At 38.0% G+C, this 25481-nt stretch overlaps 1 long non-coding RNA gene across 3 annotated transcripts in view; it reads right to left on the reverse strand.

Annotated features, from left to right (window-relative positions):
* LOC142082238 (uncharacterized) overlaps positions 1-24306 on the reverse strand; it is a 31333-nt gene extending 7027 nt beyond the window's left edge. The window contains exons 1-3 of one of the 3 annotated variants that reach the window (XR_012673626.1): positions 24218-24306; positions 19983-20046; positions 337-758 (exon numbers count right to left, since the gene is read on the reverse strand). This is a non-coding gene — a long non-coding RNA (uncharacterized LOC142082238). Of the gene's footprint in view, positions 1-336; positions 759-19982; positions 20047-24200 lie in introns of all 3 variants that reach the window. The other 2 variants (XR_012673624.1, XR_012673625.1) reach the window with 2 other exon arrangements.
* Positions 24307-25481: the final 1175 nt, after the last annotated feature.

Raw genomic sequence — 25481 nt, forward strand, 5'->3', positions numbered from 1 at the left:
CCAGTACACCATGAACAGTCAGGCTAGCCTCCACCTGTCATGGTACTGGCTAGGATTCAAAATGGTGATTTTATCTTCGGAAAATGTAGCCTGTGAGATGAAAGAACCTGTCTCTATCCTCTTGTTAAAACATCTCACCTGCATGTTGCACTCCATACTCACACTACCCATATGCATATCCACTTTCTAAATGAGCCTCCTGAAATTACGGTCATTAAATAGCGTGAGATATGCTACAATGTTTTATTTCACAGACAAATGCACTAAATTTTAAGTGCTGAAAGATTCAAGCTGAGAATCTCCACCTGAAATTCGATCCAAATTTCTACTACGTACCATTTCTGCATTACCACTGCCCTGTGCATTATCAACTAGAACTTCTCAACGTAACAGGGTTCCTCCATGATTCCGGCAACATAGTCGAAGTCTAGGTTTAAAAAGCGGAAAGGCAGCGAACGCTTCTTAAATTTTGAAGCCTCAACCCGTATTTTCAAAGGAGTGACATTTTTCATTTGGGGATAGATGAAAAAAAAAAAAAAACAAAAAACAAAAAAAAACTACCATGACCTTTTGTAACTTTTGTATAGATAATCACATAGCGCTTCAGAAAAGCACACTGAAGACTATACATCTCTCTTAGTACTCTATTTTCTATAGCAGTTGAGTCCCATTTCACATGAAGCAGAATCACAGTTCTTCCAACATGACAGTCACTTTTGATGTTTTTGGCAGCAATTGCAGTAAGAATGCCATTACACCTACAAAAATGGAAGAAAAGAGGTGCAGTATTAGGACAAATCAAAAAACTCAATGGCTCATATTCACACCTCCTATAAAACCAGGCAATGGATTCTTGGATTAAAAAAGTCAGAGGATCCTCTTGCCGTCCTCTAGATGTCGGCATCCTAACAAGTGGCACCTTCCCAAGAACGCCCTTCTTCCTTCCACTACATACGCTTCTTGCCTCTACTTCTTTGTTTTAGGAAACAGTTGGTCAGTTTGATTCATCAGTTAGTATTTTTAAGAGATTTTAATGTCTAATATTATCAGATGATACCTCTTTGACGCCGCTGCCATCAGGGGAAGTAACTTTCAGCCATGAAGTGTTTTACTGACTCAGAACTCTGAAACTAAGAACATCTCACCAGAAAGGGAAGAAAATCACCCACAAATACATATAATTCTATCAGCTTCAATTTTCAGATGCTTCTGCTAACAATGGGCAAGTCTTACAGTCCATAACCAATTACAGTATCCTGACAGGATCAGGAAGAACCGTCAGCATTAAATCTCTTTTTAAAACAGCAGGAATCAAAATCTGATGGTAATTTCATGTCAAAATATGAAAAAAAAAAATTATCACACTACACCAAAACACAATGACAAAATCTTTTGAATAGGAGATGTTTCACAGAGGTAATGTTTCATTTCCTTCTGGAAATGTCAAGAGCTTTCCGTGGGGCACTCAAAAGCTGACCAAAGCCTCCTATTTTGCACAGAAAGCTTATTACCAGAAAAGGCTTCTGTAAAGCAGAGATTACGAGCCAGTAGCAAAAGTCTGCTACTTTATTTTGGTTATCTGGCTCAAATCTTTACACCTCAATTTTGGAATAAATGGCTTGCGTTAGAATACTCTCTTCATTAAAGGCTGAAAAAAGAAGAATGATTTACAATAAAAAGATTATATTATATAAATCCAGCACAAAAATAAGAGCAAACAGTTTCCTAGAATCAAAATAATGACAATATTGCACGTTCACTTCTCTTCCTCTAGCCTCAGTCTGAAACAAACGCACTGAAAAGTCCTTTTATCATTACTGTGATAACGCATGGTAGCAGTTTCATGCATTGAGCATCTAAGGTGTAACTATCCCCATACTGAAAATCCTGAAGTGTCCAAAACATTTACATCCTATTTGTATTTGCAGTATTAATGGGCTATATGCTGCATCAGATTGAAGTCCTTCCATTTTCCATAGATGGAAGGTGCATTTATGTTATCTGTTTTCATGGTATTTTTTTTTTTGTCCATCCTGTTCTCCTCTCCCACCCTGGTTTCTCTTCTATGCAGTGCTGCCTTTCAGAAAGCAACACCTTAACATTTGGACGTAAATGCCAATGGCCATTCCATTGACAGCTCGTCCCATAGACAAAGGCATGATTAGGTGATTACAGTCTAGTAAGCCATAGTCATTTTTATACTTGTTTCAGTGACTGGTATTCTCTGTGGTTAAAAAGGGAACTTTTCACTGATCACACATTCTCTGTTCCCCACTTTATCTCATGGAAGCCAGCCTTTCACACGTGCTGTACTACTGATATGCTAACACTAAAGAGCAAATCCAAAAGATGTTTTTCTTAAAAGTTTTAAAATTGAATAGGCACAAAATGACACATTCAAGTGCCTCTCTGCTCCTATTCATTTATATCAAAATCTTTATATTACTAAAACTTTTAAACTTGGATCTGAACAGGGCAGAGGGACAAAACGCTTACCGTCTCACGCATTTGGTTATGGAATATATGACTGAAGTTGCTATGATGCATTTGCCACTAATAAATCACTGTCAATCTTTCCTTCGGCAAGATATGGAAAGTAAAAAGTACAGTAATTTGAATAACGGTAGGAAGACCAATACCCAAGCAAATTTCTCCATCACTTTTGCTTCCACTGCCAAATTTGTCAATAAGAAAGTCCAGAGACCAAGTGAGAACTCAGCACTAAAATTTCAACCTTTCCACAATATAGTCTACTGACCTTCATATCTAGCTATTGAAGTGGGGAATCACCCAAAATAAGTCTACGCCTTGTGCAGAGCTTGTATGCAATTTAAACTTGTACTTTGTGGTTTAATAGACTTCTCATATTTTATCAAGATTGCAAAAATAGAGCGAGAAGAGAATAAACTCTAATCAGATCACTGTGGTCCTTTCAGAAACCTCTAACTACATAATCAAAGTTTCAATTTCCTGCACTTTTTATTACTGATGAGCAAAAGTAAATGGTAATATACAGATATAATGAGGTTACAGACCAAATGCTTTTATGGTATTTGGATATTGTAACCCACTTTCCTCAGATTATAATCCATCGCTTCAGAAGAGTGCAGTTTCTCTTGTGAAAATCAGTCATATTCTTTCTGCTACTATGCTGTTCAGTCTTACCTCTCTGAAAACCGCTTCCAGAGCTGCAGAAATGTAAAAACATCTTTCCCAAACTCCAGAAAACTTATATGTGCAAGACTTAACACCTGAACCCTACTCAACACAAGTTTTCTAGGAATTATTATTACTCATCATTATTTAGGAGCATGTTCAATGTAATACAACAGTAGCTTCTCTTCTTCTATATATAATGGGTTTGGATTTCACTTGTCATGCCTGGGCATTATTATAACACAAATAACAAAATAACAGTGCATGCATTTAAACAGAAAACATGTTCTAGGTCTGAAGTGCTTCACATATCTCTTGCAATTTTGCCAGATAAGTAGTCTCCACTGGTTTGGAATTTAATACTCCCAGTCTCCTAACTGGCCTAGTACCATAGAAACTTACTCCCCCCATTCTGACACAAATCTTGGAAAAACTTGCTTCTACCAAGATCCACCAATTTTTTCGGGGTATTTTATGATGCTTTTTAAGCACTAAAGGGAAGAATTACACTATAGTTTCTGATTTCTCCATTTAGACTGAGAGATAGGTATGAGCTGATACGGGTGCTATACTAATCGTCCAGATCACAACCTAGCTAGAATGCATAGCATCTCCTTTCCAGCCCACGCAACTGCATTTCCTTTCTGAGAAAACCAAAGTACAGAAGGGAAGGTGACGCACATATGGGTCTTGCACGGGTACGGGGTCATGACGTGGCTGGGACAGACATGCAGATCTAGGGGCATGCGCTCTTTTAAAATTACCACAGGACTTAAATTATGAAATATGCTGTTACCATAGTATGATGTATAAGTTTTATTTTCTGTTGAGGTAACTATTTCATTGTAATTTTTTTCACATACTTCCTAGTTTCCCCAGAATTAGGTGCACAGCATAACCTAGATACTGCTATCCTGAGTAGATGAATCATTTGGTAGAAGCCTTCTTTTAGGCACTCATATCTATGAGGACACCTCCCAACCTTCTCCTCCAGCTCAGCCCCAAAGCTCTCCCCTTTGTTTGCACAAAGCTTGTAAAAAATGCTATGCACAGCTAACAGCTAACCTAGCTATTTCTCATCGGTCTCTCCTGTAAACATTAGACATGACAAGTTTATTTTCAATCTCACAAATGCATGTTCCATTGCTCTTCTGTACTCTATTAGCACTCAGATAACAGCGACAGACTTCTCTTAGCCATGGGGATAGTAAAAGAAGTCTTCCTCAACCAAGGAAACAAGATAAGCTGGGTGACAGAGTAGTTGCAAAAGAGCAAAACTGGCAACGCACACAAGAATCAAAGGAAAACACGCTCATTGTTTCATTGCAAAAAGGAATACAGAATGACCTCAACTGTGGAAATCACCTGTGTGAATCAACCAACTTCTCTAACGACCCAGTAGCAAATGCCTTACCTCCCAACAACTGCACAGTAACAGCTGTTCGAGTATGTAACAAATCAAACCCATCATTTAGGCTGTGTCAAGCCGTACATGTGAGCCCAAGTTCCTCTACAAGGGCTTTACAAACGAAAAAATGAGTACTCCTAACCTAAAGAGCAAGTCAGAAATTATATTAAGAAAACTAGAGAAGTAGTAATGGCAACGGACTTTTGCGGACCTTTCGATAGTCTTAAGATAAAGGCTTTTACCTTAAGTTAAGTCAAAAAGACATGAAGAAAAATGGTCCTAAGTGTAGAACCACATCTACAGCTAGACCACAAAGCGAGATCAGACTGCTTAAGTAAGATTATAAAACTGAGGTCTATCTGCCCAGAAAGAATGGAACGGGTTAAGCTTATCCTCTTGCCCCATTTACAAAAAATACAGCTATATGTATAGAATTAGAGAGGGTTCTTCACTGAAGGGGGGTTCATGCGGTCTTAACTTTGTGATGGGTATGGCAATTTCCCTCTGCAGGTAAAATACCTTTGCTTCCTCACAACATCATCTGAAACTTTATTCCTGATAAGCTACCCATCTGATAATGTTTTTAGCATCCCCAAAAACCATAAAGATTTCCCTATTAAGACTCTATTATCCCTACTAAATTCATAAAAACTGCATCACTATTTCATTTACTGTATTCCATGACTGATTTTAAATTTATTTTACTGAAAATACCCATTCATTGGAGCACTTTGTTTTTCCTGAAACTGGTTCCTTGAGTTCTCTTGGTTCCTACCTCCTGTCTAGAGGTCAACAATCAACAGTCATACCTGGGTAGCAGCAACCAAGTGCCTGTCCACGCTAAGGAGAACTGGCACATCATCATCTTGTCCTTGACTGGATTGCTAAGTCTCAAGTAATACGCTACAAAGTGGGGCTGCACAGCAGGACCTGAAGGAAATCTCTCCTCAGTTTCAGCCTTCTCTTTCTCTTGCCTATATTGTCTTGACTGTCAACTCTTTACACAAATGGAGAGATCTGTACAGAAGCTGCTGTATTTATTCTTCATCCTGAGAATCATAAACCATTTTTTTTCTTTTTAAGGCTGTGCTGTCTAGCAATATTTACTGTGAAAATTACACTAACAGACAAAAGCAAGATAGAAGAAGTGAAAAAGGGAACTACAGACATTATTTGCTTTGGACTCAGACTCTAGAAATCCATGACTATCCAAAAGTATGGGATCACAGAACACATATCTGGAAAGAAAAACATTTCCGTGTCATTGCAAACATACAAAGAAGCTTTGATTGTGGGATAATAGGCACATTATCTGATTCGCATCAACTGTTCTGTAAGTAAGGATATGCAAAATTTATGCCACATTAAATCCAATACACCTTCATATCTGCCCAGAACTTTGCACAGGCAGGTACAGGTCAACAAAAATCTCATGAGAGGACTCTGCTGAACAGTTTATCCCCTTCTATCAGTTTGTCTAACAGAACACAGCACTCACCACTCCGTCCATCCCAAGATTATCACAGCTAGAAAAAAACTACGACATTTTATCTGGCATTTGATTTAGAAAGATTTGCCTTCTTCAACTCCCAGCACTAATATGAGTCAAACAGCGCCATGTCATTGGGAACAACTGAACAAAGTTGATTCAAGTTTCACTGGAATCTGAATGGGGAAGATATAACTTGTATCCTTATCAGAAATGCACAGTGCAGTGGTCCCAACCAGTCTGCCTACATATAAGTAGTACTCCAGAATATACGTCAGACAAACAGCAGAAAAGCTTCTGCCAGCACTTCAGAAACAGTTGGGTGAAATTTCAGCTTCCGTATCATCACACTGTAAAGAGATGCTTATCTTGAAAAGCTTATCGCTCCGTTTAGAAAAAAAATTAACTATTATGGCAAAAGTAGAATGTCTCAGAAATAACCCTCTGACCTACTATATGTATGACTTCGTATCGCAAGTGTTTAGTATTATGCAAAAAAGGCACAGTGCTAACACTTATACTATTGAGACTTTAAGCGGTATAAAAATTTAGCTCTGATCACTGTACTGATGACCTTATACCAAATCAACTGGTTTTGTGATTTTTCTATATGTAAAGCAACACAAAACTTGTGTTGAGCTTACAGTTTTTAAACGAACTAGATACTGAACTGTTGTGCCTAATAGGAACAGAAGTAGAGCAAACTCATAAAAACTGTGATCTAGATAGGGAAAAATACTTTTAATAGTAACAAAGCATTGCAGACACATATGAAATTCAGCTTGTCTATTACAGCGTTTGTGTTAGGACCAAAGATGGCTTTGCTCCATCTATGTTAGTAATGAAATAATTTTCAACATGAGTGAAAGGGAAAGAACCAGGAACACTCCTTAGCTCTGAATCAGCCACTGACACCCACAGAGGATTTTCCTAGCAAAAGATATTTTTGCTTGGTTTTATGTTCAAATTCATGTCGTGCCAGGTCACTAGTACGGAAATTTGCCCTTGTAATCACTATTGAATTTGCATTTGTATTCATTATTTCTGTAGTGTATTCCTTAAAACTCCCACTCTTAAGACTGAAGCAAACTGCAACTTTTAGTTGGTTTTGGGTTTTTTTGAAGTTGATAAATTAATGACTCTACAACAAGAAGTCTAAGGCACTACCACAAATCTCACATGTTGTCTTTGGAACAAAATGGATATAGTTGCAAGGCAGAATTTTACGTACCATCTATGCTAAGTGAAAAAGGAACCACAGCCGCCTCATTTGATCCAGCATCCTTGTTTCCCTGATCTGCATCATTAAGGGTAGTGAAGATACAATCATCTTAAGAAAGGGTCCTGCTACAAACAGCTGAAAATAATCCATTCCAACCTTCTTTCAAAAAGGTCTCCCGAGTCTAACGTTTTGTTTGACAGGACCAACAGAGGATGCCTATGGAAGATACTACTCCAGTATAGTCTCTGAGTCGCTTATGATTTGTGGCTTAAGAGCTTCTTGAATAAAAGGCAGCATCTTTGTTTTTAAAGGAAAAAAAAAATACTACTGGAGCTATAAAATTTTCTAATGGCTTTATGAAACTCTGTAAGCTTTTGACACCCAAAATATCCTGTAGCAAGGAGTTCCTCTGCTTAACTACACTGAGATGGAAGAAGGAAACCTTCGTTTCATTTGGAACCCAACACCTCGGCTTGTTTCACTGTTTATTCTTCAACTAAAGAAATATTCCCTCTTTACCCTCTGTCAGCTCGCTGAGTTTATAGGCCTCTAATATCTTTCCTCATTCACACCTCTTCCAGCTTGAAGAGTTTGAGTCTACTTAGCTGACTCTTGCATTTTCATTCCATTGGTCATCTGCTTTGCCATTATCTGTGTCCAGACGGGGGGGCCAGAACCACACACGCTATTGAAGATGTGGGTGCACCTCAGATTTACATAGCAGAGTTTTGTTCTCCTTTCCAAGTAGTACCTAGCATTCCACTTTTTAATTAATACCGGTGAAATTGAGGTGAAATTCGAACTGAACTATTCTAATGCCAAGATAGCCTTCCCGAGTGGAACCAGCTACATTTTACCCATGTAAGATCAGGACAATTTTTCAAAACTTCCTTAGTTTTAGGCCACTAAGACCTAATTCAAACGAAGTTATTTTAACAGGGGACTTTCTGTTGAGTATGAGCTGAAGTCTTACTTGACATCCCCAACTGGCATCTAAACTACCCTCTATATTCACATAATCAGCTTAGCTACGATGCACCGGGCAAATGATAGCTTGCTTCTATCTACAGAGGGAAGGTGGAAGGCTCAACAAAGTACCTTCATCAGTGATGGCCCCATTAATCCGCAAAGGGGTCAATACGGGGCCAATACTATTTAACATCTTCACTAATGACCCGGACGATGGGGCAGAGTGGTCCCTCAGCATGTTTGCAGAGAATACAAAACTGGGAGAGGCGGCTGACAGGCAAGATGGTTGTGCTGCTATTCAGAGGGACCTTGATAGGCTGGGGAAATCTGCCAACAAGAACCGTACGAAGTTCAACAAAGGCAAATGCGAAGTCCTGCACATGGGGAGGAATAATCCTCCCCACAGAAGAGAAGGCTCATGGGTCTTATAAAGGTGTATGAGTATCTGATTCAGGGAAGGGGGAGCAGTAAAGAAGATGGACCCAGACTCTTCACGGTGGTGCCCAGTGACAGGCCAAGAGGCAATGGGCACAAACTGAAATACAGGAAATTCCATTTAAACATAAGATTTAAAAAAATTTTACTCATTTTGTGTTTTATTCAAAATGTCAACAGTGGTCAAACACTGGAACAGGCTGACCAGAAGGGTTGTGGAGTCTCTATCCCTGCAGATGCTCAAAACCTGATTAGGCATGACCCTGAGCAACCTGCTCTAGTTGATGCTACCGTGAGCAGGGGGTTGGATTAGACAATCTCCAGAGGTGCCTTCCAACCTCAACCATTATGTGAAAATAAACCCTACTCTAATAGCTAGCTCCTATATTTAGTCACTTGCCTTAAACTCTGTTAGGAGCTCAAGATGCATTTGATATTTATTACTATTTCATCACTTTGTTCCTTTAAGAATTAATTTCAAATGCACAGAGAGAAAAAAACAATACTGTCCAGCATTTTGAGACACTGGATGACAAAGACTTAGGGATCAATTTCTTCCCCAGTAAATACCATATTTAGTCACTACTGCGTTATATTCAAAAAACCCCCAAAAAGAAACATGGCATGCGTAGAACACTCTACGCTTGTATAGGCTTCCACATTTTAGACTCTGAATGCACAGCAGGAACAAGTAACTGCCTGTCTTTGAGTTTCTGAATACCTCCCTGCATGCAGATGCACATACCCAATTCTTAGAATTCAAAAGAAGGGGCTCATACACCACTTGCCTCTCACTAGATAAACATCTTCATTTTAAGGATGAAGATCTCTTTCCTGCCATCATCCATCCACTGAAAGTAAATTTAATAAGGGTGTGCTTCTTTTCTTTGAAACTAAGCAGGGAGCAAGACCAACCTATTCATCACCACAGGCAAAGGCAATATTGCACCTTCACATTCAGACAGATAACTTACCATTGTTAGTTATGTCATAGTTATCAGAAGCCACAATGGAAAACCATCTTAATGACAAATCAGCTGTCTTGGCAGCTCATTTGTCCACAGTTCAAGCTGTAGCTAATAGCATTTACAGCATCACAAACACGACTTAGTTGTCTTGAACAGACCAGAAAAATGAGCAAGAACACACCTTTCAAGAAAATACTAAGTCCTTGGAGACCACAAACAACAGGTTCACATGTAAAAATGGAATTCCTTTTACCTCTGAACCTGGAAAAAAGTTGAGATGACATCACTTTTTCAGTTGTTATTTCATTACAAAAATTCCTAAAATTAGATATTAAGAAACTAGATTCACTGTCACACTTCCTTACACAGAATGACAGATTACTTAGATGATAAATGAAAGCTACACTATTCTCTCTAAATAGCAGTTGTCACATTTTTTGCTGAAGGAAATACCCAACTAATTCTAAAGAGTCCACCTAACTCTTCTGGAGTTAGGATACCTCCAAGCAAAATCTTTCAATAACTGTGACAAATACAGCATAAAAGTTAAGAAATGCTATTTGCCTCAACTTACATCATAATCGCTTGCATAGTGGCTATAATAAGCATCACTTAATACTGAATAGAAGGAAGTCTTGCAGCACCAAATAAAAGAAAGAAGAGATTTATGAAATACTACTGGCAAGTAAAGAGAATCACTTATTTTTCTACGTGCATCTAGATAAAGTCTTCGTTCTAAAGGTTTTGACTTGTACTCAAAGATGACTGAAAGAAGAAAGCACACCACCCCATACAATTCTTTCAGGAGTATATGGATTAGAACTAAAGCAAGAGCAACACCCAAGTTTATGCTAGCACTACAATGAAACCAAACCCTAACACTACAGAGATAAAACGTGTTTGTGTGATTTCTTAAGAAATCAAGGGTATGAGAAATAAACATTTGGTATAAGTCACCTATTTGACAATGACAGATTATAGCCAGATTTTGAATGATATGATACAGGTCATTTTCAATTGTTAAAACCTACTTGCTTTAAAATACCGGTGTGTTGCTGAGAGTTGGAGAAGCTTCACCAAAGAAAGCAAGATAGCAAGATGTGAAAGAAAAAAAAACAAGAGATGGCCTCTAATCTGACAATTAGCAATTAAAACCAAGATCTTGGAGTTACAGTGCCATGTCAATGTCAGTTCAGTGTGCAGCCTATGTTAGAAAAGCAAATCTGATGTCAGGAACTATAAACAAAGTAACACAGAACAAACCAGAAAATAGTACCATGCAACTGTCTGAAAAAAAAAGAAAAGAAAAATATCAGTTGCAGTCCCCTCATTTCCAAAGGAGAACAGCAGAACTTCAAAGGGCTTAAGAAAGGGCAACAAGAACAATCAAATTTCTGTTGTTCTGTACAACAAACAAGTAGGACAGGAGAGACAGCATAGAAAAGAGCCAATTCTTGTGGACAAAGTTCCACATAATATTGAGTGTCACAGCGCAGGCAGACAGGAAGTCTCACTGCCTCTTCCAGTACAAGGACTGAAAGATAATACCATCAAATAAACCTAGCAGGAACCAGGATCAAAACAAGCAAAGCCACAGTAGGTAGATTTGTGGAACTTGCTAATCATTTATGCTGTGGATGCTAAGAGTTTGCATGGTTCAAAGCAGGGCCTGGACACACATTGTGGGTTAGTCAATACAAAGGAACCACTTCTGACTGCGTAATTCCTCTAAGCTGAGAACAGCTGGCATTTGGGAAAGTGCTCAGAAATATCATATGCCCTAAGATTCTGGTTGTGGCCACCTTTGGAGAAAGAACTGAATTAAATGCACTCTTCAGCTGATGAAGCATAGCTCCAGAATTTAAAGAAAATAAACTGTTATTCTCCTCTCAATGTTGTTGTTTAGACTATTTCAAAACAAACCCTTTGTATCTTCAACAGAACTCCACGAAGTTCCACAGGGTCTCTCTAGACAGAAGGGTTGGCTAACATGGGCAGAATAAGAGGACACAGTCTCTTTCAAACACTTCTACTGCGCTAATGCTTGTAACACTGGACCGGGAATGCAGGATCTACAGGAAGTACAGGAATAGAATACTGGCTGTGGGTACGACAGTAGGCAAAATAAGTACGTGTGGGGAAGCCCCTGCCCCTCCCCAGTAAATCCCACACAATCAATCTGAAGCAAATGGGAAAAATGAGCAAGAAGAAAACGGAATCAAGAAACTGAACTTTAAGAGAACAGGTACATTGTCATAAAAATGCCTATATACAATTTCGAGCCTTCATTACTGCCATCCAGCACTGACGCTGTACCTCAATAGCTTTTGTCCCTATCTAGTGATGAATCTAGGCCATCGGCTTAGCATGTGCATTATCATAGCTTTCAGTAAGGTAAAACAATATTCTTTGTTTGTGGTTTGTTAACATCCTGTATTGTTATAATCTGGCACTGGCCTTTTGACCTAGTAGGGGAATTTCAACTTTCATTTTACCATACATTTCTTAAATCCAGAGACTGAGAATAGTTTGGCAACGACTTAGTTTGCCAGTGTATGTAACAGCCTCTTTCCCATTGCAAAACAATAATACTGAAAACCAGAAATCTTTTGCCTCCAGGCTTTTTCTCCGACAGCTAAAATAAGGAAGAAAAACCAAACAAATAAAAAAAGAATACCTGATTGCACTAGTCTTCCTGAATAGATAACTGCAGAGCTGAAACACGTAGCCTGCCTCTGTTAAAGCCTGTTTGTAAAACTTGAGCAACAGAAGACTTGATGTAGAAAACTTCATATTCAGTCCCCTATAACACAGTGTATGATGGGAAAAAAAAAAAACAGGGAGGATTTTTGAGTTTTTTGGTGCGTGCATGCGCACTCTGAAGTTAACAGCATTGTGGTTATCATCCTGACACAAGATAGCACTGCCTTAAAAGCCAACATTTATTCAACACGCTGTATGCTGAATAAAGATGGCTTTTTTTCATTACAATTTATACCATTAATAAATACACTCAAGTAACTGCACCTCAAGACAAAGAACAGAGCACAAGAACTGAATCCCCATCCTAGCGTGTCCTGATTTCAGCTAGGATAGAGTTAAATTTCTTCCTAGTGCTGTGTTTTGGATTTAGTTTGCGATATGAATGTTGATAACACACTGATGTTTTAGTTGTTGCTAAGTAGCATTTACACTGGTCAAGGACTTTTCAGCTTCCCATGCTCTGCCAGGTGCACAAGAAGCTGGGAGGGAGCATAGCCGGGACAGCTGACCCAACTGGCCAACAGGGTACTCCATACCATATGACATCATGCTCAGTATATAAAGCTGGGGGAAGAAGAAGGAAGGGGGGGACGTTCGGAGTGATGGCGTTTGTCTTCCCAAGTACCCGTTATGCGTGATGGAGCCCTGCTTTCCTGGAGATGGCTGAACACCCGCCTGCCGATGGGAAGCAGGGAATAAATTCCTTGTTCTGCTTTGCTTGCGCGCGAGGTTTTTGCTTTACCTATTAAACTATCTTTATCTCAACCCACGAGTTTTCTCACTTCTACCCTTCCAATCTTCTCCCCCAACACACCGGGGGGAAGTGAGCGAGCGGCTGTGTGGGGCTGAGTTGCTGGCTGGGGTTAAACCACAACATAGTGCTACTCTCATCAAATGACGCTGCATAACAACATGGCAGGCACCCAGTCTGTCAAGAGACATAGGTACACGAGGGCCTACACAGACCATCTAGACATCCTAGAGGGACCATAACAGCACTTAAAAGATACAGTGAAAAAACACAAGCTTTAAAATGAAAAAGATGATCTTCTGAGAATTTCCCAGGTCTTAACCTATGCAAACAGAAAGGCTGAGAAGCCAGAGAAAGCAGCACTAGCCAAAGCCGTAGTATCAGGCAATTGTATTTCCTGCATTTAGAACTCTGCTTGCATGGCTGAAAAGCTATTATGGTTGTGAATCCATCCGTAAAAGCCAGTTGGTGTTTGCACTTTAGGAGTCTGAAACAGGAAGCTTCCCATTCTGATCCTTGTCCATCTTGCCAATATGTGATCTGCCTTTCCCGATCGCTACAAAACCAGGCTCAAGTCCATCCCTCTACCATACTCCAAGCTCACCACCAACCATACAAAGAAGCAATCTGGGCAAAGACACTCAATCTGCAGCTCAGCTAAATTCCTCTGAAAAAGCACTTGGGACCTAAATCTATCTACTGCAGTTCTAGAACCTTAAACTGCTAACAAGTTTTTTAAAGGAATGCATGACTTATTTCTCACAAAGTAATGTGTCAAAGACTGGCCTTATTTGGGTAAGACATGACATCATCTGCCATTTAATCATATTTCCAGGACACCTGGTGGTGGTGGGAGAATGACAACACATCTCTGATTTATAGATCATAAAGTATTTTGCTAAGCTCCTCTGTCCCAACCTGTCTGGTTTTGCACACGCATGATGACAGCAGTCATTGGCACTGGATAAAGGCACATGAAGTTCCACTTCAAGAATTACTATTACAGCCTTTCCTAGTTGTTCATTTTTTGTTACACAACTACAAGCAGCATTTAAGAACAGAGCTGTGACCTCTGTATCACTCAGTGTCTCATTTGTGATAAAATGCAGTAACTGTGTATTTCAGCACAGTAACTTAAAATTTCTCTAGAGCAACTCAAAAGTAGTCTGTGATATGTTCCTGAAGTATTTGAAGGAGAAATCAAGGTCAGAGTTTGCATGGTGGCAGCAAATGGCTCAACAGGTTTTCATGTGGGGTTGCTTTCTGGCTATTACATGAGAATTTCTTAAACTTTTGACACCACTCACCACCCAGTACAGTGAGGCTCCAGTGAGACACCACAGACTGATTCTGAAAACATGAAAGTATTTACCGGCTTTTGAAAGGAAAAGTACGGAAGAAAGCACCCTTATCTCTCACTCCAGAGTGTCCCTACCCCTTAAGTGACCTCCTCCATTCCAAAATGAAAACAAGTATTGTTCCAATTTGAGCTACCTAGAGTGTTTGCCAGATCTCAGTTTCTTTCCAGCCACAACAAAGCACCTCTTCATCTTAGGCCCACCAGGATGATTATATTGGTGGCCAAGCAGCTTACGCCTCACCAATGGTTACTCCTAAAGGTAACATACTTAGAACACCACCTAAGTATTTAAGAGTTTCGGTATATATTACAACAACAAGTAATTATTCAACAACTTTAGAAAGAATCTCTGCAAAAAAACCCAGAGGGTTCATGACACTTTCACTCTGTAGGTCCTCCCTATCACACTGCATCAGTAATAGTTAACCTATGGTGACACCATTCAAGAACAACGCTCTGATTTGATTTCCTCTCTTCAGAATACCTCCATTTTGCTTTCCCTTTTCTTAAGCAGACAGAGAAATACCCAACACCTAGGTCCAGAACACGTATTTCTTCCTGGAAATCATAAGGAACAAGAAGGACCTATTCAGTTTTCCACCCATATGCCAACAAAATCAGTGGGCCAAACTCACAGAACTGTGTCTCATCAGCAGTGCATTTTTATTGGTCTCTACAGTTCCTCACCTAAAAAGAAATGTGAAACAAAACTATTAGAGGTTAACACTTGTATTATTTTGTGGGTAGATCAGGAACACTTTTAGGAAGTTTGGTGTACATTCAACTAAGAGGAAATTGGTAACTGAAATTTTGATACTGGCAACACTTACTGTGGAGACAGCTCTTACAAAATCCGTTGTATACAAAAGGGAAAATCCAAACAAACGGGACTAATCATGCTTGTAAATGTATGCTGGAACTACTGAAGACAGATTATACCTACACAAAAAAGAAGCCATAAAAGTTCACCCAGAAATCTTGCAAAAATTCAACTATTTCCTCTGTAAATACAGCACACGATCTTAACCTGTATTACATGAAGTCCTAATCCTTACCCTTTATTAATCAACCCTAATTACTTTACATTAAGCTGTAACTCTTACAGTAATTCATTTTCTCATTCAGACTTGCAATCACCCCAAATTTTACCATAAAACGAAAACACTGACTCTGAAGTTCATAATCTCAGTAAGTTTACTTTCTGAAAAGGAGAACTTTTTTTTTAAATTTCTGTTGCTCTTCTTCATATGTAATGAAGAAGCTCTTCTTATTGTAATGCCCTAACTGCATTATATTTACAATGGCCAACAATTAAAGGAAAAAAGTCAGGGATAGTCAACATTTATCACATAGTGTTACCCGACTTTTTAGTAATTTCAGATTCTTGTTCTAATAATTCTGTAGCAACCCCTACACCAATAATTATGACTGTTTAAAAACTAACTTCTTGAAGACTACTACTCGTGCTCAAATATAATTCAGACAGATATCAAATGATCCATCTCTGCCACATACATATTTTTGCATGTTTTGCGTGTTTGGTCACCACACTTGTGTGACTAAAAAAAACCCTGATTTATAATAAGTCCATAAAATCTGTTGCCATTCTACACACATGTAAAACCAATTAGTGGGATCATTAGCAGCTACCATCAACTGTTAATATAAAAAGGCCAGGAGAAGAGCCTATCTATCTCCTCAATACCTGCCTATTAGAAATACCCCAAGACTTCTACAGGCTGCAAATGATTAATCGCTATCCTTTGAACCTGATGGTCCCGTTGGTTTTTCCACCACTCTGCAGTCCTCCTATCCAGCCCCTATCTCCACAATCTTGAAAGGATATCATCAGCAACTGTTCTTGCTAAAGCTGACAAGCAACATCCACTGCTCTCCCTTCACCCACAGAACCAAATATTTCATTACAGAAGGCAATCAGGCTGGTAAAGCAGCAGGTGCCCTTTGGTAAATCTGTACTGGTCCACAGCCAGTCACCTCCTTGTCCTTCAAGTCCCCAAAGACTTGCTTTGTAACTTCCCCAGGGACTGTGGTGACACTGACCAGCCTCTAGTTCTTCAGATCCTTCCCCTCATCCTTTGTTTTTGTTGTTGCTCTTGCTTGTTACAAGTCAATGGAGATAAACATTCACTATGGTATTTGGTTGCATGTATTTCATATACCAACAGAAATGAACAATCAAAACACACTGCTGTCAACAATAATGGCGAGAACATCAAATGCTCTACATTCAGTGAAGCTTGCTTTGAAAAGTTCAGTTAGAGATGGTTCTTAATTTCTCAAGGAAGAACGGGCATCATCAGCATTTATGAGCCATTTGGTGCAATAATGATTTGCATTGAAAAAAATGGACTAAGCAGACATGTGTGGTTAAGACACCACTTCTCTAAAATGAAAATCAGGCCACACAGTTGGGCGCAAGGCAGATTCATGACTGTCTAAATATGCAGAGGGGAGAGACCTATACTATGAGATCTCACTACACTGTTAGGAAAAATACACTTAGCCGATGCTAACTATGGTGAAGGGAAACACCAAGGCTCCTATAAGTCCATCACCCCATACCTTAACTAAATCCACACCTATTGAACAATTACAAACAAGACTTTTCGGAGGATAAAAACTCGTATGTTAGACAGTTCCTAAGGAAAGACTAAAATTACTTTCCCCAAGGACAGGCTAGTTTATAAGAAATTTTTTTTTTTTTAGAAAGTGTTCCCTCTTAATGTTGGTCCTTCCAATGAAAAATTACTTCAAACACAGGTTTTGTGAAGAGATTCCCAATTGTCAACTATTTTCAGATCATTTTAGTTAACCCTCTAAAACCAAAAGCCTTTCTTTAAAAAAACAACCCCACTGAAATTCTTGCAGGAAAAACTCACTCTAAGAATTACTCACTTTGGGGGTTTTTTTTGGCACTTTCTCCTGAAACAGTGGGTACTTGCCCTAATCAGGGTGAATACGCAAAGTTCATGCTATAATCCCATCAGAAGCAAGCAATAAAGAAAAAATATTTAATGCTCTCTCCTGCTTCTTCTTATGTTTTCTTATAAACACAGCCATCAGTTCACTCCTATATTTAAATACTAATACGTTATGGAATCCACTGCATTTATTTGAAAACTGTTCTACTTGTAGTATCTATTAAAAAAGTACTGCAGCATGGAGACACAGATTACTGGCTGTAACTCAGATACTGCCATAGTTGCTCTTGCCCAACAGACAATACAACTCTTACCTATTCAATAGGCTAGAAGTTTTGAGTTTTAGCAGCACAGGGACGTGGGAAGTAAGTGCTCCATTTTACAGGATTTACATTATTAAACTCACACAGTTTAGTGCTAATTTTTTTTAAACTTTTATTCTTTTGTTATTAACCTAATACCTTCAATAAAATTAATTTTCCATTTCTTAAATGCAGGCAGGATCACAAACCTCTGCTACTGCTTGACTGAAGAGAAAGACTGAGAAAAGGCTGAAGGAGGAAAGAAGTGGCTATCTCCTTTTGATGGCTTAAAATCAGATGAAAAACAACTGCCATTCAACCCTTTACTCAAATCTTCACTTCAACATGTTTACGTGAGTATCCCTACTGAGCGGAATAAGAATACTAAAGGCTTACTTTCTACAGGTTATTGCTTAGAACTAGGAGATCTGCAAACAGAAGACAACTTCTACTATTCAAAATTCTTTAAAACGGGCCTAGAACACAGCTAGAAAGAGTTAAATCAACACACCGTGATCACAAATTGATGGTTATCACCTTCATCAGACATACGAACTCTGCTGCGGTTCCTATGATTCTACTGACAGTAATCTTGTAAAAGCATGCTACTATAGTAGGAGTCTGAAAAACACCTGCACATGAACTAAAGTATACCAAACAAGATATTCACAGTGACTCTAGCTGAATAAGACTTTGTTCTGGTGATGGAGAAAGGAGGCAAGCATCTTGATCAACAAGATGCCTAATACCTCAGTGAAACCAAAACTTCTCTCCAAAATTCACCAGTCATCAGGTTTGCAAGGGGGGGGGGGGAAGAGATGCAAGCTTTCAGTTCAGAAAGACACACACAAAAAAAAAAAGAGCCTAAACTGAGAGGAGTCAGATCCTATGTAAAAACTTTTCCAGACTTTGAAGTTGTACAGATCAGGGGTTTAGTCAGTGTGTGTCATTTACTTTTACTCATTTTCTAAAAGAGAAAATGACTCCTTATTCTTTATATTAGGCACAAGTACTACAAAAAGTATAAACAATCCACTAAAATAACCACAAGACACAAACATTCTTCTCCCTTCCCAGCTCCCTGATCCACAAATATTGTTCCCCTTTAACGTATTTGCTTTACTGCTAATTAATCTTCCCCGAAAATTTAGGTCAGACTTTTAAAGTGTTCCTTAAAGCTTTTCAGGTATGGTGCATTTTACAGTGTTTTTCTTATAATTTTGTTTTAGTGTAATGCTATTTTATTTAGAAAGAAAATGAGATGTAAATCAACTAACCTTTCATAATTGTGCATTAAAATCAACACCAAACCAAAACAAAAAACCCACAGTATGACATGGTCACCAGTATGTGCCCCGATACTTTTTAAAGGCAGGATTTTGGGGGTTGAGCACTGACAGCACTACTTTATCCTGTATGATTCCAAGGCAATTTAAAGGAGCAATTTCATTTCCTGTCAAAATGCAATCAACTCTGTGGTGAAGCTGGGACGGCTATCTAAATCACACTACCTCTGAATAAAACCCTAAGTAATTCCTTGCCCAGTAAAAAATATGAGCTCAGATTGAGCATAATTACTGAAATCTGACCAGCGCAGAAGTCCAACACCATACAGAGAGAAATATTACTGTATTTAAAAGTTACAGCACATCAGCATATTCTCATCTGAAAAAGGTATCCATCTCTGACAGTGTATGAGCCCCTGAGCGTACACTGAACTACTGGTTTGTTATAATCTGACAGACAGCACTTAAGTGAAAAATATGCAAGTAAGGAAAACCTAATTTAAAAAAAAGATGAAGACCTTTTGGACACAAATCTATTCAAACACAATAGTACCTCTGGGAATTGTTGGGGGGCTTATACCATCAGGTCAGCATACCAATAACACAAAGGCCGCTGTACAGCCGACCTACAGTCTTCCTAGTACCATGACCATGAACATTCTGCCTTTGTCCCTGTAGATTCAACTTCTCTCTACTACTTGTGGTCAGATTTGGTTTGTCTTGCATGTACACAGTGAAGACAGAATAGCCTATAAGAGCAATTTACCTACTTCGGAAACTGCTTACCTAGCACAGTGAAGATTAAAACTTTTAAGCAGGACAGACTCCCAAAACTTAAGGTATAATGCAAACATTAGGTTGTGTGTTGACATTAACCGAGTTTGTGCCATTTCTGGGTTTATCGATACACTCCAAGCCATCTCCCCCTCACCTGGCACATCCGATAAAAATGGTCAAAACAAGATCTGTTGCTTTCTCCCATTGGACCACAAAGCCTGCAAGCAAAACATTACGGGAAAATTAATCACTGAAACTCCTGTGCATAATTTATTCAGTACTGCATATTCAGATTCCTCCCCCGCTCTTGAAATACAAGCCTCTTTTAGTCTTTGAAAACAATTAACAGATAAAGATCTGATTCCAATTACACCTAGACTACAACTAAAATCGTAGTTTTGTACACTATGGCCTATAAAGGACTTAGGAGGAAAATGTTCTTAAAAGCCCTATGGGCGCTAGTTACCTAAACAGTGTTAGTTCTTTAGCAGACCTATCTGCAAACTTGCTGAAAAATTTGACAGAATGCTCAGGCTTTTTTTTTTTTTTTTTTTTTTTTTTTTAAGTTCTCCAAGGCTTGCAAAAGAAAACAGTAGAACGCTGGGAAAATAAAGTAATAATCTAGCGCTGGCTGTGTTGTATTTTAAGCACTGATGCAAAAAAAAACCCCAACACTCCAGCACAAAGGAAGTGCTTGGAGCAACCTCTAACCTAAACTGCTAAAAACTACTCCAGAAAAGCGTCAGATTCAGAATCTCAAATTCAGTGCTTCCAAATGTATTTCCATGGAATATTTTATGAAGAAGAGAGAAAACTCTGTAATTTTATAGAGCTGACATAGGAAAGACTGAATAGTGTTGAAAACAGTAAGCAATAATTACAAACAAAAACATGTCTTGTGCTCACTATTGAGGTATTTCTTAATAGTTTACACAGTCAAAACACATTAACTTAAACCAAACAACTAAAAATCTTGAATAAAACGACCTAACTTTATAAGCACCCTGGAGAAAAGCTGACAACCCAGTGCTCAGCAGCTCACCTCTGCAGTCATAACTCCTGTTTGAAATTGGTTACTATCAAGAATAAGTAGACAAAAGATATAGTGCCAGAAAAGGTTTCAAACTGCACAAATACTACATATTGCAAGCTACAGTAGCTACTAGGACTTCTGTATGACCATACGTATTAAATGTTTGTACTTATTTCAAAACCAGGAAATGAAGACCGAGATCTCCAGGAGCTGGGATCGCACTGCTAATTAACACCAGTTTAATGGTTAGTGGACAAACAGACACTAATAAAAAGAATTATAGTAATGGACTGTATTTAATCCAAGCCCAGTCTTGCTCATCCTGAACGCTACAAAACTTCAAACCACAGTAGTGTGCAAAACCAGGATTTACTCCACCCAGCTGCAGCAGCTAAATTCACTGAGCAAAAGAACGTTTCACATAACGTTAGAGACTTTTGGGCAGCAGGGGGAGTATTTGGCTCAGAACTACACTCAAAATGAAGAAAACTATGAATTTTAAACACTGCACATCACATTCCAAAGGTATCAGCCAACAGACCCCTGAACCAGAAAAGAAAAACAATTCAGCAGTATTATGCAACAGTCCAGTGTCAAATGACTGCTTACTCTCAACTGCAGTACTGTGATACATATCACAAAATGCAGTGGGTTAGGTATCAGTAAGAAAATCTGTAAAATTTTAAAAAGCAGTGCATTTTCATTATAAGCTGGAGAAAAGTGAAAGGTGCACACAAGGGAAAAAGAACAGCATTAAGATATACAGTAACAGGAAAAATGGTTTAACATCCCAAAACAAAGAATCCAGCTGGAGTTTTTTTCATAAAGATCCTAAATTTGATGGTATAAAGACGCACCTCAGCTTATACTAACTTTGCGTTAGTATAGTCTTTGCAAAAGATGACAGGTAAAACCACCTTCAGACAGGAAGCCAACTTTCTTCCTGTTGTTTAATCAACAATTACTAAAATGAGAATGCTTCTTTCTTCTTCACTTAAATAATGCCACAGGATTTGTGGAAGGATAAATATATAGAGAGAAACAAACAAAATGGTTAAATTATACCTCTTCAGGACAATATTTTGTGTGGCAGTAGTATATTCTATGGCATATTCTATGGGGGAGTGGGACAGTGCATGAGGGAAAAAGTGTTTCATGCAGAAAACACAAAGAGAGACTGCCAAAAGTGAGTGTGGGCATCTCTTACACCAGTGAATGTAGGTAAAATCCCTCTTGCTTTATAAAAATTCCAAAGTGTCATCAGGGGAGGAAAAACAAAAGTAATGATTCTTGCCATACAGGTACAACATATGAAAAAATGTGTAATAAAACCTCTTTTACATGACGCCCCCATCTTTTTCCCCCCCAGAAAGAAGAGTATAAATACACTAAACAGCTTAATGACAACTTATCAGCTCTCATCATATATCACAACTCCAATACTAGCATACAGATACTCAGAACACTGACATCATGTGCAAAGTACTGATCTTCAGCTGTATTTCAGCAGTAATGCTTATGACTGCAGCTTATGGAGCAACTCTATCAACAGAAAAAGTGCACCTTCTTAGAGCTTTAATAAGAGATTTAAAATTCCTGGAAAAAAGCAAGGACGTAAGTGGTTGATTTTCTTTTATTATAAGATCCTTTTCTATTTATCTTTTCTATTTATTTTTTCTATGTATTTTTTCAGAAAAATTAACTTTTTCTCCTCCTTCTCTACAGAAGATTCATCTTGACCTTTACACACCAAATGAGAAACAGGTGAGTTTAAATTTTCTGTTTTCAGAAGAATTTCTAAGATACAGCTACTTTAAAATGCTATATTATTGAGTTACATCAAAACAATTCGCTTATCAGAAACGCAGATACAAAAGACAAATCTGAACAGTTTGAAGTCAGTGCAGGGAGTGCAGTTTCTTAAAGACACTTCTGGTTTTGATTTGTATTCTCAAACATTAACAGGCTGATGTACAATATTACCTCATTGTTCTGTGCAATACATAACACAAAATGAATTCTCCCTATTCATCCTGCTTAATATATGGTTGAATTCACAGGCAAAAATGTTTTATGAATCATTTAAACATTGCATAAGATTTGCAGGAGGCAATACTGTTCTATTAACACTAACACAAGAACAATTTTGAGAATGAAACTAGACTTACTATATGAAATTGCCCATATTTTATCTAAACTAGATGTAGAGCCTCTAGTAGGTTCTGTTTAAGAAGTTATAAGCCTTCTATACCCCACCAATGATGAAACTCAGTTATGCTCTACCTAGTTCTTTTCAGGAACAAAACTTTACCAAGCCATTCTGCATATATTAGCTATATATCCACATTTTATGGTATTTAGTTAATACTTAAGACTTAGTTCCACAAGAATACTATCATCATGGTCGCTTCTTTCTAAAAAAATTGCACATCAGAGTGCAGATAATGTTCTAAGTACAGCTTTACCACAGACTATTCATCATTGACAGGCTGCTGATCTGTACTACTTCTCTTTTTAATTTAGTGTGCAAGTATACCAATGAACAAGAGCATCAAGTTATTTAGTATTGAGAAGTAGCTAAAATCTTTACGCGAGTTATCTGTTAACTACTTTGAACCTCCAATTAAGTTTTTAATCCAGAAGAATTCTCACTTAATTTTGTTTCAGTAAAGATTTAAAGACAGATTCTGCAACCACTTCCTTATCTGAGTCATTTTTCTCATACACTGGCAACATCAAGACATAACTATCTCAGAACTCCAGTGCTTAAATGCAAATGTGTGAGGCTGATTAATAGCATATTATCACTGAGTGCCTGAAACAGCTTTTAAGAGTGATATGTAAAGTTATTTATCGTATTCAAAAGCCAGATCAGATGCAGACATTAGACAGAGCAACCAACATGCATTAACTGAAGATGGCTCTAAAAAGGCCACTGCAAAACTGACAGAGGCTTTGACTGTTAACCCTTTTGCTAAGGTGTGATTGCCACATGACAACCAGGAGTAAGGCTCGGTTTAGTGGCAAATACTGCAGCTTTGTGTTCCCAAGAGATATTCCAACACTTCAAGTGTCCTGTAAAGATTACTCATGTTTCAAAAGCTGTAATAATGTACCACAGAACTAAGGCCACGTGTAACATTTTACAATAAGACTTTTAAGGGGAACAAATGAAATATATGTTGTAGAAAACAACAGCTGAATTCCTGATATGAGGATAAAAACAATGGGCAATTGAGATTTTTTTAAAACTGAATCAATTGCCCTCAGGAAACAAGTTATATATAATGATTTTGCTGACTGTTTTAGGAATGTAGCTGGCGAACTCTACAATGTTACCTGACAGAAATGAGCACCTTGGAGAATGAAATTGAAGAGGAGGATGTTGATAATCTTCGAAATATCAAAAAGAATCTCCAGAGTCTCCAGAATCTCCAGATGGTAAGCAATATTTTTACCCAGTTTAAAAAGAAAAAGAAAAAAAAGAAGTGTTTCAGTGTTAGTGAAAAACAATGCTAGAGTCAGTGTGTTTTTACACCTCAAGGACTATGTGTTATCTCTTGAGAATATAGGACTTTATATAAAAATATCATAACACTAAACTATATGACAACATCTATTTGCATGATAATCCAATACAGTAAAACAGATTTGAGCCCTACTAGTTATACAAGTCAACACTTAAAAAAATAGGACATTTATTTTCTTTACTGAATCATGCAAGGCATTTTATGCTGACAAAAACTTGCTTTTGGGAGCATAGCAATTATTTACACAAGAAATGGCTTCAAAAACTGTGCCATAAATTTATGGCTGTAAAGGACCCAACAATGAATGTAGTACACCTTGATACACTACATAAACAAATTCCATGGCTAAGAGATCCTTGTTTCATTTTAGAAATCTCTTCAGGCTAGAAATTAAGATTTGCCTCTGCTGCAGTACTTATCATAGAGAGTGAACGTGTTTAGCTTGCAGTATTTTTACATTTACAAAAATCTCCTTTATAAGCAGCCTCTTCATCGTATCATCCCTCAACACTTACCAACTGAAAAAAGCCAATCCCCTGAAACATTAAGGGTTCTTTTTTCTTAAAAGAAAAACTTAACATACAGAAGTTGATGTATTATTGCTAAAACTATCTGGCAAGGGAACTATCACCAATCAACAAAAATATCTGTATTGCAGGACCTCATTCCCCCAGGAACCGGATGCAAGATCTGTGAAGCCAATGACAAGAAAAAGTTTCCTGCATTTCACCAAGAACTGAGCAACTTTCTGATATCTATGCTAAAATAATCAGATAACCATTTTTATTTTTACTGCTACATTATTTATTTAAATATTTAATTATGACTAATTTATGTATTTTGCCCTGTGGCTTACTAGCTTGCTGTCCATTTTGGGACCACTGTACGTTCTTAGTCTGCGTGATAAGACAGTCTGTTCTAAGATCACATTTGATCCTTTCTGTAAGCCCCACGGGCTCAAAATGTACTTTGGAAAATTAATTGGTTCTCAGTTTGTCAATAAACTTAGAGAGACAACTATTTATTGAAAAAACTGTTAGAAGTTACTTGTAGATGATATTTAATAAATTTCAGTAACATAAAAATCATG

The sequence above is a fragment of the Calonectris borealis genome, chromosome 4 (assembly GCF_964195595.1).
Source record: "Calonectris borealis chromosome 4, bCalBor7.hap1.2, whole genome shotgun sequence".
Classification (NCBI taxonomy): Eukaryota; Metazoa; Chordata; class Aves; order Procellariiformes; family Procellariidae; genus Calonectris; species Calonectris borealis.